This window comes from Vulpes vulpes, unplaced genomic scaffold, assembly GCF_048418805.1.
Source record: "Vulpes vulpes isolate BD-2025 unplaced genomic scaffold, VulVul3 Bu000000635, whole genome shotgun sequence".
Taxonomy (NCBI): Eukaryota; Metazoa; Chordata; class Mammalia; order Carnivora; family Canidae; genus Vulpes; species Vulpes vulpes.
Window position 1 is genome coordinate 958,921 of NW_027325670.1, and position 14,682 is coordinate 973,602.

General features: G+C 35.9%; 1 long non-coding RNA gene across 2 annotated transcripts in view; it reads right to left on the minus strand.

The window, feature by feature from the left end:
• LOC140596450 (uncharacterized) overlaps nucleotides 1–14,328 on the minus strand; it is an 88,130-nt gene extending 73,802 nt beyond the window's left edge. The window contains exon 1 of one of the 2 annotated variants that reach the window (XR_011998420.1): nucleotides 14,097–14,328. This is a non-coding gene — a long non-coding RNA (uncharacterized lncRNA). The remainder of the gene's footprint in view (nucleotides 1–14,096) is intronic. The other variant, XR_011998421.1, reaches the window with a different exon arrangement.
• Between the last annotated feature and the right edge of the window lie 354 nt (nucleotides 14,329–14,682).

Sequence of the window (14,682 nt, forward strand, 5' to 3'; positions counted from 1 at the left end):
ATGGGATTCATGCCCTTATAAAAAAGGACTCACAGAATGCATTCTTGGACTCTTGGTGAAAGTAGAAGAGTAGGAGCACTTTCAGCTCACTTCATTTGATGGATACAACTAGGTAACACCAACATCCATGTAAATAACTTAGAAAATAACCCAAAGACTGGAAGAACAGACCCTCCAGTTAGAAAGGTAGCTAATCAGTGAACAGTAGGAAGGGCAGAGACATGGTCTGAGGCTAAGTGGACCACTGGGACCATCTACAGGAGGGAGGGAGAGCAGGAGGGCAAAAAGGGGAGAAAAAAAACCCCAAACCAAGCACCCCAGACACAGAAACCACATTAAGATCAGAGGCACATAATTTTGCAAATTCTCACAATCAGTAAGACTGCACACCTGGAAATTTAAAAATCAGCAGGCTCTACTTTTGGAGAACCAGGAAGGCAAGAGGACCTAAATCCCCACCCTTAGCACAGCAAACAGGTCCTGGGAGATACATGGGGCTTCATTCCACCTATTGGGCTAACAAAAGACACTGCCCTCACATTATCCTGCAGACATGCCCCACCCCACCCCCGCCTCAGTTTTCTAAATTAGCACCAGTTCACCTCTTACAACAGACCTAGAATACCACACCCCATGCTCACATTCTCCTACAAACCTGACCCCTTCAATACATCTTTGGCTGGAGCCCATTCAAAGCAGTGCCACAAGCATGAGAATGTGCAAGCAGCTCAGACAGGGACCAGCACTACTCTAAAGTGATGCTCCTCCCCCCACCCAGGGAGTGTGAAATATAATTTCAGACACCAGTCCTACAGAAGACTCAGCACTGGGCTGGAGCAGATGTCTGGTCCTGATGGCAGGACCTGTCCAACAACAAAAGCTTCTCAGGGGACAATGTAGGGGAAATGCTCTGCAGTTCCATGCTGCTGCATCTCTGACAAACACCTGGTCTGACTCAACTCAACATTAAGGTGACCCCAGACTGGCCTACTAACAAAACAAGACCAAACCATACCTACAACAGGCATTGATCAGTGCAGATGACTGGACTAAAAACAGAGCAGCTCAGCCACTATCGTAGAGTATATGCAACCCACATAGGAGACATCCCTAAAGCATCAGGTTGTGGTGAACAGGGAACATTGCACTGCAGGGCACTACAGGGTCTCTCTTTCATATGGTCACTGCTTTCAAGAGCAAGACATGTAGCAGACTTCCCTAACACACAGAAATAAACACAGATAAAATGAGGAGGCAGATGAGTATGTCCCAAAAGAAAGAACAGTACAAAAAATACGCATGAGTGCTAAACAAAATGGAGATAATATGCCTGATAGAGAATTTCAAGTAATGATCATAAGAAAAAAATTATTGGACTTTAGAGTGTTAAGACCCTAAAAGAGGCAGAAACAAAATAAAAATCATAAGGAACTCTTACTGAGTTAATTATACTCAATAAGTGAAATTTAAAATACCCTATATGGAATAAATAGCAAACTAGAACCAGAAGAATGAATGAGCACTTGGAAAGCAATCAAGCTGAACAGGAGAGAATAAAAAAAAAAAAAAAAAAAACAGACTTTGGGAACTCAGCAACCCCATCAAGCATAATAATATTTATATTATAGGAATCAGAAAGAAGTACAAGAAAAAGGAGCAGAAAGTTTGAATAGTACCTAAAACTTCCCAAATTAGGGCAATGAAACAGAAATTCAAGTTCAGGAGGCATACACACACATACATACACACACACACATCAAACCAAGGAGCACTAAAACTAAGACACATAATAATTAAAACAGCCAAAAGCAGTGATAAAGAATTTTAAAAGCAAGACAAAACAGTTCTATAAGGGAAACCCTATAAGGCTATCAGCTGATTTTCAGCAGGAATGTTGTAGGCCAGGAGAAAGTGGTATGATATATCCAAAGCATGGAAAGAAAAAAAAATCTGCAATCAAGAATACTCTATCCAGAAAGGCTATCATTCAGAATAGAAGATAAAGATTTCCCCAAACAAAAGTTAAAGAAATTTATAACCACTACACCAGCCCTACAAGAAATATTAAAGGGGACTCTTTCAGTGGAAGTGAAAGACCATAAGCAGGAATAAGAAAAGTAGAAAGCACAAAAAGCAGTAAAATTAAATTGCTCTTTACTAATCAGCCAAGGGATTTACAAAATAGGATATGAAGTACGACACCTTATACAAGAAATGTGTGGGAGAGTGGAGAGGAATAAAGAAGGGGTTCACACTTTAGTGACCATCAACTTAATGCAGACTGCTATATGAATAGGATGTTATACGCAGACCTACCGGTAACCACAAATCAAAAACCAGTAACAGCCATGCAAAAAAAGAAAAAGAAAAAGAAATCCAAGTATATCACTAAATAAATGATAGTAAACCATGGGAGAAGAACAAAAGAAGAAAGGAACCAAGAACTACAAAGCAAACCACAGAATAAGAAAAAAAAAAAACAGCAATATATATCTATCAATTATTACTTTGAATTAAATCTACTAAATGTTCCAATCAAGAGATAGAGGGATGGAATGGATAAAAATGATCCATCTGAGTGCTGCCAAAGACACTAATTTTAAACTTTAAAGACACATGCAGATGGAAAGTGAAGGGATGGAAAAGTATTTATCATGCAAATTGAAATGAAAATCAAAGGGTAACCATACTTAACTTTTTTTTTAAAGTCTATTTTATCTGACCTTAGACAAAGAAGGACAATGTATAATCATAAAGGGAACAATCGATAAGATAATTGTCATAAGTATTTATGCACAACACGTGAGCACCCAATACATAAAGCAGCTAATAGCAAAGAAACCAGTGATATAATAAAAGTTGGGGACTTTAATACCCCACTTACATCACTAAATAGATCATTCAAACAGGAGAAAACAAAACAAACAAACAAAAAAAACAAATGACATACTAGACTACTAGATACTTTAAATGACATACTAGACTAGATGGATCTAACTATCCTCAGAACATTATCCTAAAACAGAATATACATTCTATTCAAATGCACATGGAACATTTTTCAGAATAAATCACATAAAAGGCCACAAAACAACTGTCAACAAAGTTAGAAAGATTGAAGTCATACCATGTAGCTATTCTGACCACAATACTATGAAACAAGAAATTTACCACAAAAATAATTAAAAATAAACAAAAATCTGGAAAGCACATAAGTACCTACAGGTTAAATAACAAACTACTAACAATGAAGGGGTCAGCTGAGAAATCAAATAAGACACTTATGAAAGAAATTGAAGAGGACAAACACAAATGACAAACATTCCATATTCATTGATTGGGAGAACAAGGATTTTTTAAATGGCTCAACTTCCCAAAACAATATACATATTTAATGCAACCCCTATCAAAATATCAACAGCATTTTTCACAGAACTAGAATGATCCTAAAGTTTACATGGAACCACTCAGTCCCTTAATAGCCAAAGCACTCTCGAAAAAGCAGAGCAGATCTGGAGATATCACACTCCCAGATATCAAACTATATTACAAATCTGTAGCAATCAAAGCACTGGGATACTGGCACAAACACAGACACATTAGATCAGTGGAAAAATAATAGAGATCCCAGAAATAAATCCACAATAATATGGTTAATTAATCATTAACAAAGGAGACAAAAATATGCAATGGGAAAAATACACTATTTTCAACAAATAGGGTTTGGGAAAACTGGACAGCTACATGCAAAAGAATAAAACTGCATCACTTTTTTACATCACACATAAAAATAAACTGCAAATGAATTAAGGACCTATATTTGAGACCTGAAATAATAAAATCCTAGAAAGCAGCACAAACAGTAATGTCCCTGACACCGGCTGTAGCACATTTTTCTAGAAAGGTTTCCTATGGCAAGGGAAACAAAAACAAGCAAACAAAAAAAGAACACACACAATTGGGGCTATGGAATAAAAGGCTCCTGTACAGTAAGATAAGCAAAACTAAAGACAATGTACTGAATGGGAAAAGATATTTGCCGGTGACCTATCCAATAAAGGGTTAGGATGCAAAATGTATAAAATACTTTTACAACTCAATGCTCACAAAACAAATGATCCAATTTAAAAGAGACAGAAAAATTGAACAGACATTTTCCCAAAGACAACATACAGATATCTAACAGACACCTGAAAAGATGCTCAACACCACTCAGTGAAATGCAATTAAGACCACAATGAGACACCAGAATTTCAACTGGTACACCACCGTGGAAAAATATGGAGGTTCCTCAAAAAATATAAATTGAATTACTATATGATGCAGTAATTCCACGACAGGGTATTTACCCAAAGCATGCAAAAACACTAATTCAAAGAGATATTATGCATCCCCATTTACTGCAGCATTTTTCACGATAGCCAAGCTATGGAAGCAGCCTAAGTATTCATGGAGAAGTGGATGGATAAAGATGTGGTGTGTGTGTACGTATATAAGTATATATATATATATATATATAATATACACATTATACACACACACACACACACACACAATGGATTATTCAGCCATAAGAAAAATGAAATCTTGCCAGTTATAACAGCACTCTGCTTTCTAGGTAAAGTGAAATAAGTCAGAAAGACAATTACCATATGATTTCACTCAATGTGGAATTAAAGAAACAAAAAACAAAGGAAAAAAAGATAAGCCAAAAAACATACCCTTAACTACAGAAAACAAATGGATGGTTACCAGAAGGTAGATAGGTAAGGGGATGGGTAAGTAGGTGATGGGTATTAAGAGTACACTCACCATAATGCACACAGAGCAATGTAAATAATTATTGAAACCTTGTACTGTATACCTGAAAGTAATAGAACACTGTATGTTCATTATACTGGAATTAAAGTTTTAAAAATAAAAAAATAGAGATCCCAGGGAGCTCCTTTGTTCCTTCCATCATGTGAGAACATGGTGAGAAGACAGCCATCTATAAAGTCCATTGACTCTCAGAGACTGAATGACCTGGCACCTTGGTCTTACTTCTCAGTCTCCAGAAGACAAGTACATTTCTCTCCTTTGTACCACCTAGTCTATGATATTCTGTTCCACCAGCCTGAATGGACTAAGAAACTGAGAAGTAGGGGTGCTGCTATAATGAATAGGTAAAATGTAGACACAGTTTTGGAACTGGGTGATGGGCAGAGGCTGGAAGAGTTTGCAGCTGCTTGCTCGAAAAGCCTGCATTGCTGTGAATGGATATTATGGAGAATTTCAATGAAGGCTAAGAAAAAAAGAGAGAGAGAGAGAGAGAGAGCGCGCAGTAGAAAAAAAGCCTTGGTCTTCTTAGACAATGCCTAAGTAATCCTAAATAGAAGGTTGTGGGAAATGTGGACAGAATGGACTATTCTGAGATTTCTGATGGCATGTGGAATGTGTTATTGCAAACTGGAGTAAAAGCCATCCCATGAGACAGTGGCAGAGAACTCTGCTGGATTGTGTTTGCGTTCTATAGTTAAATCCTAATCTACCCTTCAAACTTCTACTCAAGCATCACTCCTGCTAGGAAATCACCCTTGACCATGCCATCTGATGGGAAAGCCCAATTTCTATGTTAGAATAGCATTTACCTCATTTTAATGTACTAGTAACTTACATGTTCCATCTACTGTAAGCTCAAAAATGAAAGTTGGGAAGAAAAGTATGTAAAATAGTTTTTAAAAGACCATGAACTCAACATACTTGCAGTGATGGAAATAAATATTAAATTAAGAATGTATTATGGCTCTATTGGTCTCAAAACAATTATATATGTTCAAAGTAGTCTATCTAGACATCTTTGATGCAGATAAACCAGTCTGTTTTAATACCAAGTTCTTGTCTAGATCATGGAATTTAATAAATCTGTTTTTTTCTTGGCAAGTTCAAGTTAAAGGTACTTATAGGCCAATTCCTTATTTTTAAAAGGCATGTTGGCACCTCAATGACCATAATGAGTTCTACAAAAATAGAACTCTAGATGCCTCTTTAAGTGAAAGTAAAGGAAGGGACTAGAGATCTTTAAGCTGCAATAGGAATAACATGAACATAGCTTCAAATGAATTGAGTCAACATCTATAGGATTGATTAGATTTCATTTCTGAAGCCTTCTAAAACTAAAACCACTTCACAAATGGTTATTAATATTTTTGAACTTTATCAACTAGTTTGGGAAATTACTATTTTTCATATTCCCCCAAGCACAGAACATTGGCTCTTGGGTTAAAGGGTGGACTGAATGACAAGCTTACCTTGGAAGGCAGACTGATCTGGAAGGATTTAAAATATCCTTGCACCTGGAGCCCTGGGTTTACATTCCAGGGCAATGGAGGAAAGTTAAAAATAGATCCTATTTCATTAAAAAAAAATCCTCTGGAGAAGGGAAGAGATGATTTCTTTATATTCCATAGTAAAGGTTTCCCTTTCACTCTCTTAAGATACAGAGGAATAGATGACCCAGCCATCCTATGCAAATTCTGAATTTTACAACTCTGGGGTTCTTCTGTGATTTAACTCCTGTACATGCAGGTAATGGATATTTAGAGGAATTGATGATATGACTGCTTTGTGAGCTCTGTTTGCTTATAGAGAAGTCTGGGCTCCAGTGGGCTAAGGGTTTAGTTGAAAGCAGAAGAACTTGTTAGATCTTTCACATCTATGAAAGATGAATCTTTTACAAATTGTTTAAGCACTTTTAGGTACTGAGTATTTACTATGTTGTCTACTGGGACATATGCTAGGAAATAAAGATGAATAGGCTACAGCTTGGTCTTGAGTTGTCCACACTCTAGCAAGGGAAACACAGATGCAAAGAGCTAAGTGTATCACAATATAATGTGTCTCTATTAGACAAAATGCCCTGAGGCCTTAGATTAATACATTGTTGAAAAATAGTTGAAGTTAAAGCAGAACCTAGAGGACATTCAACAAATATAATGAATTATCTTTTGGTTAAGAAGTTGAATGGGTATAACTTTTTCTACATGTTCTGAGAATCTATGACTAAATGACTCTATGTAAAAGCTAAGAATCATGGCATGCTTGTTAATGGGTCGAATGAAAGCTAACTCATCCATCAAATACTCACTGAATACAATCATGTGTTTGTGATAAACAATAAGGTTAGACAAGGTTTTCTTTTGCCAAAAAACATATTGGCTCCTGCTCTTACTGGCCCTTCAAAGCAGCTTGGATTATGTTTAACACTATTAGAAGATTCATTACACTATAATATGATGGCTTATTTAGTTCTCTTGTTCCACACTAGACTCAACTTTGAGAGTCTGTGTGATTACTTAGCACCAGGAAAGCTGATGGAAATGTTAAGCATATGGCGGGTTGCAGCTGATACCTCTAATTATTCCCCAATATTCATTTTCCTTTTTATATACTAATACATTTACAGATATTTTAACTGGTCACACGGCTTCTCAGCTCAGTACTTTATTTCCTTGCTTCTTTCACAGTTAATTGAATCTATGTAATTAAGCTTTTATCATGGGTTGTGAGTAGAGATCATGGCTGAAATTCCTGAATATTACACTTAACATGAGTGGAAAAACATTTCCCTCTTTTATTCCTACCTACCTGCTGAGTACAGATGTAACCAAACACCTCCTTAACATCTGTAGAGACTGAAGTAAGAGTTCAAATGGACATCTGCATACATGCATAAGTATTTAAGAGATGTATCAAGATAATTTTATTATCCTTCTAACCTGATAATTTCATCTTCCCAACAACCTGGAAGACCAGGTTGAATTCTAGAATTTCCACTCCTCTACGTTCTGTGTCACAACTGGGAATACTTGAAAATATGGCACCCAGCCCAAGGTCCATGACAGAGCAGTATACTATTCCTGCCTCATGTACTATTCTGAAGTGAGATTGGCTGCAGACATACATGGATACCCCAAACCACATGTCCAACACTGTCTATATCCCAGCCGAATGGTCATCCTTTAGGTTAATGGGTACACACACTTGTGTCAAGTTTACCTTTAGAATGACAGTCTTGGCCCCGTAGGCAAGACATTTTTGGAAGGAAATTCTGAGTTCCCAGATATTCTGACTATAGCCTAAAAATAGGAGAAGAGATTTCAGGTACACATATACCCTTGTTCTTGGGCTTACCACCATATGCTGAGAAGCATAGAGTAAATGAGCAGGACCCTGTTGCAGCATGAAAGGCAAGGAAGCAGTCCCTACTGCCCATCTCTAAGGGTGGTACTAAATATAGTGGTCATGAGCCACCATCCACCATTCATGTAAGAGCAGTACTCTATAGCTACACAGTCCAATATAGCAGACACTAGTCCAGACTGAGTGGCTAACCCAAATTGACATGAGTTGCAAATATAAAATATATACCTATTTTTGAAGATATAGTATGAAGAAAAGGTTAAAGGGGTGGGGGAAAAAATGAAAAAAAAAAGGTTAAATATTTCAATAATTGATCCAGATCTCCTGTTGGAGATCTGAAATATATTGGAATAAAATACATTAAAATTAATTTTATCTTATTTTGAATATGGTTAGTAGAGATTTTTAAGTTTCTGATTTGGTTTGCATTATATTTCTGATGCACAATGCTGCTCTAGAGAATGGTGTGGTAATAATAGGAATAAAACCTGGATCTCTGAAAAATTTTGTGGAACAAAATCTACTTGCCAGAAATTTCCTGTTTCTTTTTTACTATTATTTAACTGAGAGACTATCTTGTTCAATTACTGCATTCTTGGAGTTGTTATACCAGTTGAAACTACATACTAATGGAAAATAAGTAACATTTCAATAAATAAGGTAATAGTTCAGTTCACAATGGGATAAATAGATACATAAAAGTATTAAAATACACTTAATTGTATGATCCACATGAGGAGAGATTTTATTGCTATATTTCAGTGTCAACATTCTTTTTCATAATAGGTCTTTATTTTTCAGATGAGTATGACAAATATATTAATGGAGATACACACAAAGTATTAATGTAACATATTAGAGTTTCATGCTATAGTAGGCAGACCTCAGAGAGGGAGAGATTATTTCACATGGAGGTTTCTATAAGGACACTGGGAAGCAATAGCAGGAAATGTTTAACAATAAGGAACAACATGGCTGGGTTTGGCCTACAGATTAGCAAATTTGTAATTTTCTATTATTCAACTCTAATATACTCTAACTTACAAACTTATGTTCTTAGGTGCACTTGCTTAGGTAGCATGGATGTACACAATGTTCTACAAGTAAAATGTATATTATGTGTAAATATTAGGTACCTTATTTGGAGGTTGGTGTTACAGCAACACCCATCAATACTAATAATTAACAACTATTCTGAAAATATTACTTTATTCCTAAATCACCACAGGGTAGTTTTAGAGTTTATCTGTTTTGCTATCTTTATTTGATATCCACAGCATTTCAAAAAGTCATTGAATTTACAAAAGGTGTTTTTTGTGGTTATTCGCTTTAGCAGATTTTATGGTATTTCTTTATATACAATATTTGAAAAAATAAATGTAAAACTTTACATTTTAGACAGTAGTTCTGAAATACCATTTGACCAAAGCATATTACTTTCTAATACTTGAACATTGGAATAGTCTGGTAAATAGATGCACTTAGATCATTCACTTTGTAGTTAATATGGGTCAACTTCATTTTAAAAAATTGCAACCTTTCAAAACCAATTTTTTACACCAAACTTTATACTGAAAAGTTTTAAAGACCATCAAACTTTGTAGATAGTGATGTAAAACTCTTCTTTATACTTACATAAACTATATGACTATAATAAGGCTGCTGAATAGAAAAACTGTACTAATATTCAAAAAAAAAGTATGAATTTCTAACTACTCTTTGGGCTGTTGCAAAATGTAAGATACGCAATGTTGAGTTCAAAAAGAAAACCGCAGAGTTTAGGTTTTATTGTTCAGATAAACTATAAATGAATACTGAAAATTTAAGATTTTTGACAATGTTGAACAAATTTAGTTCTTAAATTTGGAGGATGTCTCTAGACACTTAACCAAGGTACCTGATGTAATTAATCGTTTTAACCTCTTCACTAAATGAGTCTTCATAAAAATCCAATGAAACATGACCCCATAACTAAGTATTTGTTACAGTCTTAAACATATCCCTTGAGAACTGTGAATGACATTATTAAAGATAACGAACCAATGGAGTCCGAATACATACTTAAAAAAATGAGCAAACTCAATACTGGTATTTTTAAAAAGATTGCTGGGTAAAAGTAAGTGAAAACTATAGATGTTTTTAAAAAAAGGACAATTGTGGGATCCCTGGGTGGCGCAGCGGTTTGGCGCCTGCCTTTGGCCCAGGGCGCGGTCCTGGAGACCCAGGATCGAATCCCACGTCGGGCTCCCGGTGCATGGAGCCTGCTTCTCTTTCTGCCTATGTCTCTGCCTCTCTCTCTCTCTCTCTCTGTGACTATCATAAATAAATAAAAATTTGAAAAAAAAAAAAAAAAAGGACAATTGTGGTTGCATTTTTATCACAAGTAGTAAATGTATATAATTTCTTAAAATTTCCTTTCAAAATTCTTTCTGTAGTGTTTTAGTTCTAAAAAACATTATTGTGTCTTAGTAATAATTATAAATTGATAACCTATTCTTTAGGTAAGTGGCAAGATACTATTTAGATCAATTTATTTTTGATTAAGATATTGTCTTCAATCCTGAAAAATATTCTCATTCATATCCTTCTCTCCATGTCTCTAATAGGACTATGCTAGCCTGAAGATGTACAAGTAAGAAAGTGTGGAATAAAATTATCACTGAAGAGTAATAATCCTAGATTCCTAAAAATAGCATTGCGAATTTCACCAATTCTAGATGCACTTTTAATTTCATGAGCTCTTGGGAAATTCCATGGAACTATATAAGAGCTCATTATCTAAATCTGATTTAAAAACTATTTCTAAAATCAAATGTCTAAACAGAAGCCAAAAATTATTCATACACCCTGAAGAAAAAATAAAAATTAAATCTAAGGTGACTTCAATGTGAGCCAAATGGCATAATGAACCTATAAAATGCTTAGTGAAATGCAGTCAGGCTTGTAGATGTGTTTACCAATAAGGAATGTTCTGCTTTCATATTTATTATGATCTTTCACCGATTCAAAACTCTTATATACTGAAACTCAGTAAACATCTCTAATTTACATAAACCACAGCATAAAAAACTAAAAATGGATTAAAACAACAACAACAACAAACAGTAGCTTATTGTGCCAGCCTCAGCAATTAGGAAAGAGAAAGATGTTATTGAGTCTAAGGAATATTTAATAAAAATATTATCAATATATATTTCCTTAAGAGTTAATAATACTGCAGTGGGATTCATAAATGCCATCTACCTTCATTTCACTGTTTGAAATCAATGAACTGAATCTTCTGAGTAAAATTTCAATAACATATTTAAGAGCCAAATAGGCATCATTTTTTACTTCTATTAAGTTGAAAAGGAAAAAGGAAGATCTAGTTTACTTACAGGGAGTTTGTTCTAAGTGAGATTTTACTTTTCAGACTGTTGAGCTAATGATTAACGTCACATACCGTACATCTTCGTCTAGAAACTGTGGTGTCTATTAAATGTAATTACCTTTCCCCATGGCTTTAAATTGACGGCAGATTCAAAATGAAGGTGGCTTCTATTAAATTTAATTACTTCCCCCTGAAGCTTACTTGGCAAAACTGTGACTAGTAATGAAAGTGGATTCTATAAAAAAGCTGCATGGTCAAGGTGTGGCTATTAAATTAGCAACGTTATTAATAAAAAAAAAAAAGTAAAACTACTTGCAATGGGATATTTTAGCATCCATGTATACCTCTGTGATAGTATGACTGGTACATCAACTACTCAGTTTTCTACTCATCTCAACTTTCAACCAATAAATTTCGTATTATCATGATAGTCATGACAATAATAATGTGACAATTTTCAAATAGTTCATCTAATGTTTCCATGTACACAAAATAGGGACCCTTTCATCATTTTAATTCAATTGACATTTTAAATCAACATGATGCAACGAAAGAGGAAACGAATTAGAAAAACAAAGTCTGTTCTTATTAACTTCTTCCTGAGCTGGTTACCTAATCTGAAAGAATACTAGGTCTTATCTACTGGAGATAAATATTAAGAAAATTAGAGGGAAAAGTGTTCTTGTTTTGCAAATCTCTTTGCCTTTTTTTAAAAGGCCATCTATTTTGGATTAGCTTAATATCCAGAAAAATATCCAGAAAGATTCAGAAAAAGTCACCTATCCACTTAGCATACATCATTCATCATTCAACATCCAATTTACTGTATACTAACAATGCACTGGCCATGTATTAGAGGTATAAATGCGTAATATTTATAGGATTCTATAATCAAGTGAGCATTAAAATGTGGAGTCAAATACTCTGTCACTATGGAAAGAATCTGATGACTCCCGAGCAACTCTCTTGACCCATGGGGAACATTAACATCCCTTGCCTCATCATTTGTTAGGAATGTAGTGTAGTATCACTAGTATCCATTTGCTTATCCAGCCGTAACACAGGCGTGCAGGCTTGCTTAGGCATGAAACAGGCACCAGTTTGCCGAGTGCCTCCACTTCAGGAGATGCCAGTCAAGCTCCCTGATTGGTCTCTTGAGAGACAACCTTGCACTATTCTTGAGCTTGGAAGATAGTAAGTAACTTCCATCCTTCTGCCCAGGTGTGAGGCATGCATGCTCTCAGCATCAGAGAAAATGGCAAAGTTCTCCCAAGGAAATTCTGTTCTCTCATTAGGCACCTTTTGTCATACCAATATACTTTATGTTAGGAAATGTTTTTCTATGTTATTTATAGCTTAGTTATGAACTAGTTCTCAGATATTTCCTTTGTATGTTCTGAATTGGTTTCAGGCTCACTTATTTTTGCACCTGTTTTCTATTATAGTCACATAACAGTTTTCCTTTCAATATTCTTTTAAAATAGGATAGTGATGAACACGAAAAACTGTGGAAACATAAACATGACAAAATAACCTAGGCTAGTAAGAGGATCATGGATGCTTCCTAGAAGTAAAACCTGAGGGGAAATGAAAAAGAAGTAATGCATGGGTTTGCCAAGTGAAAAGCATCAGAAAAAGCAGGTTAAACAAAAGGAACAGTATATGCAAAGACTCAGACAGTTACAAAAGACCATCCTTTATTTCTAGAACCTGGATAGAGCACAGCAAGAGCACAGTAATGTGGTGAAAGATATGCAAATAGGCCAATTTTGCAATTGAAATTTAGTATGACGGAGAGATTTTTCCACCCAACACCCTCAGATTTGCTCCAGTAAATCTTCCTCTACACCAACAAAATTTTCAAAATTAAATGACATTTTGAGGACACGGCTTTCATCCTTTTATGTAGAATATTATATCCAATGAGCTTGCTTTTACGGTTAATAATAAAGTTAATATACTGGAAATTCTATATTATTATGTATTCTCTGAATACAGGTAGAATTTGTCTTGTTTACTATTGTAACTTTAATTTATAGCAAAGTGTTTTGAAAATAGTATCAAATAGTTGCACTATGTTTATTGATAGATTTCTGGATAATGAGGATGGGATATATTAAGTATGGAAAGTACAGATTTAACAGATACCTCTGCATTAGTTTTCTCTATGACAAGTGACCACAAATGTTAACCATTTTGTAACTGTTATGTGTATCAAATCACTCTGCAATCGATTTTTTTTAAGATTTTATTTATTTATTCATGAGAGATAGAGAGAGAGAGGCAGAGACATAGGCAGAGGGAGAAGCAGGCTACTCGCAGGGAGCCCGGTTCAGGACTCGATTGAGGGTTCTGGGATCATGCCCTGAGCCAAAGGCGGATGCTCAACCTTTGAGCCACCCAGGCGTCCCAATTCTGCTATAGATCTTAAACTTACACAGAGTTATATGCCAGTTTTATCTCAATAAAGCTAGAAATAATATATATATATGCAAATCCCCACAAAATAAGTGGCTTAAACTATTACCAATTTGTATTACCTTACCTTTCTACAGGTCAGAAGTTCATCTCAGGGGATCACTTGGGTGGCTCAGTGGGTTAAGCATCTGCCTTTGGCTCAGGTCATAATCCTGGGATCCAGCTCCATATCAGGCTCCCTGCTCAGCAGCGAGCCTGCTTCTCCCTCTCTGCCACTTTCCCTGCTTGTGTTACTGCTCTTTCTCTCTTGCTCTCTCTCTCATATAAGAAAATCTTTTAAAAAAAGAAGAAAAGAAAAAAGGGGGGAGGGGAGAGGAGAGGAGAGGGAGAGGAGAGGGAGGGGAGGGGAGAGGGAGGGGAGAGGGAGGGGAGAGGGAGGGGAGAGGGAGGGGACAGGGAGGGGGAGAGGGAGGGGGAGAGGGAGAGAGGGAGAGAGGGAGAGTTCATCTCAGGTATCACCAGCCTAAACTCAACTTATACAGGAATGCTTTTCTTTCTAGGGGAGATTCCATTCTTCTCCTTTTCCAGCTTCCAGTAACCAACTGCATTTCTTGAAAGGAGGACCTCTTCCTCCATCTTCAAAGCCAGCATTGCAGCTCTCTGACCACACTTCCTTGGTCAGGACTCTCTTTGGTTCTCTCTTGCCTCCCTCT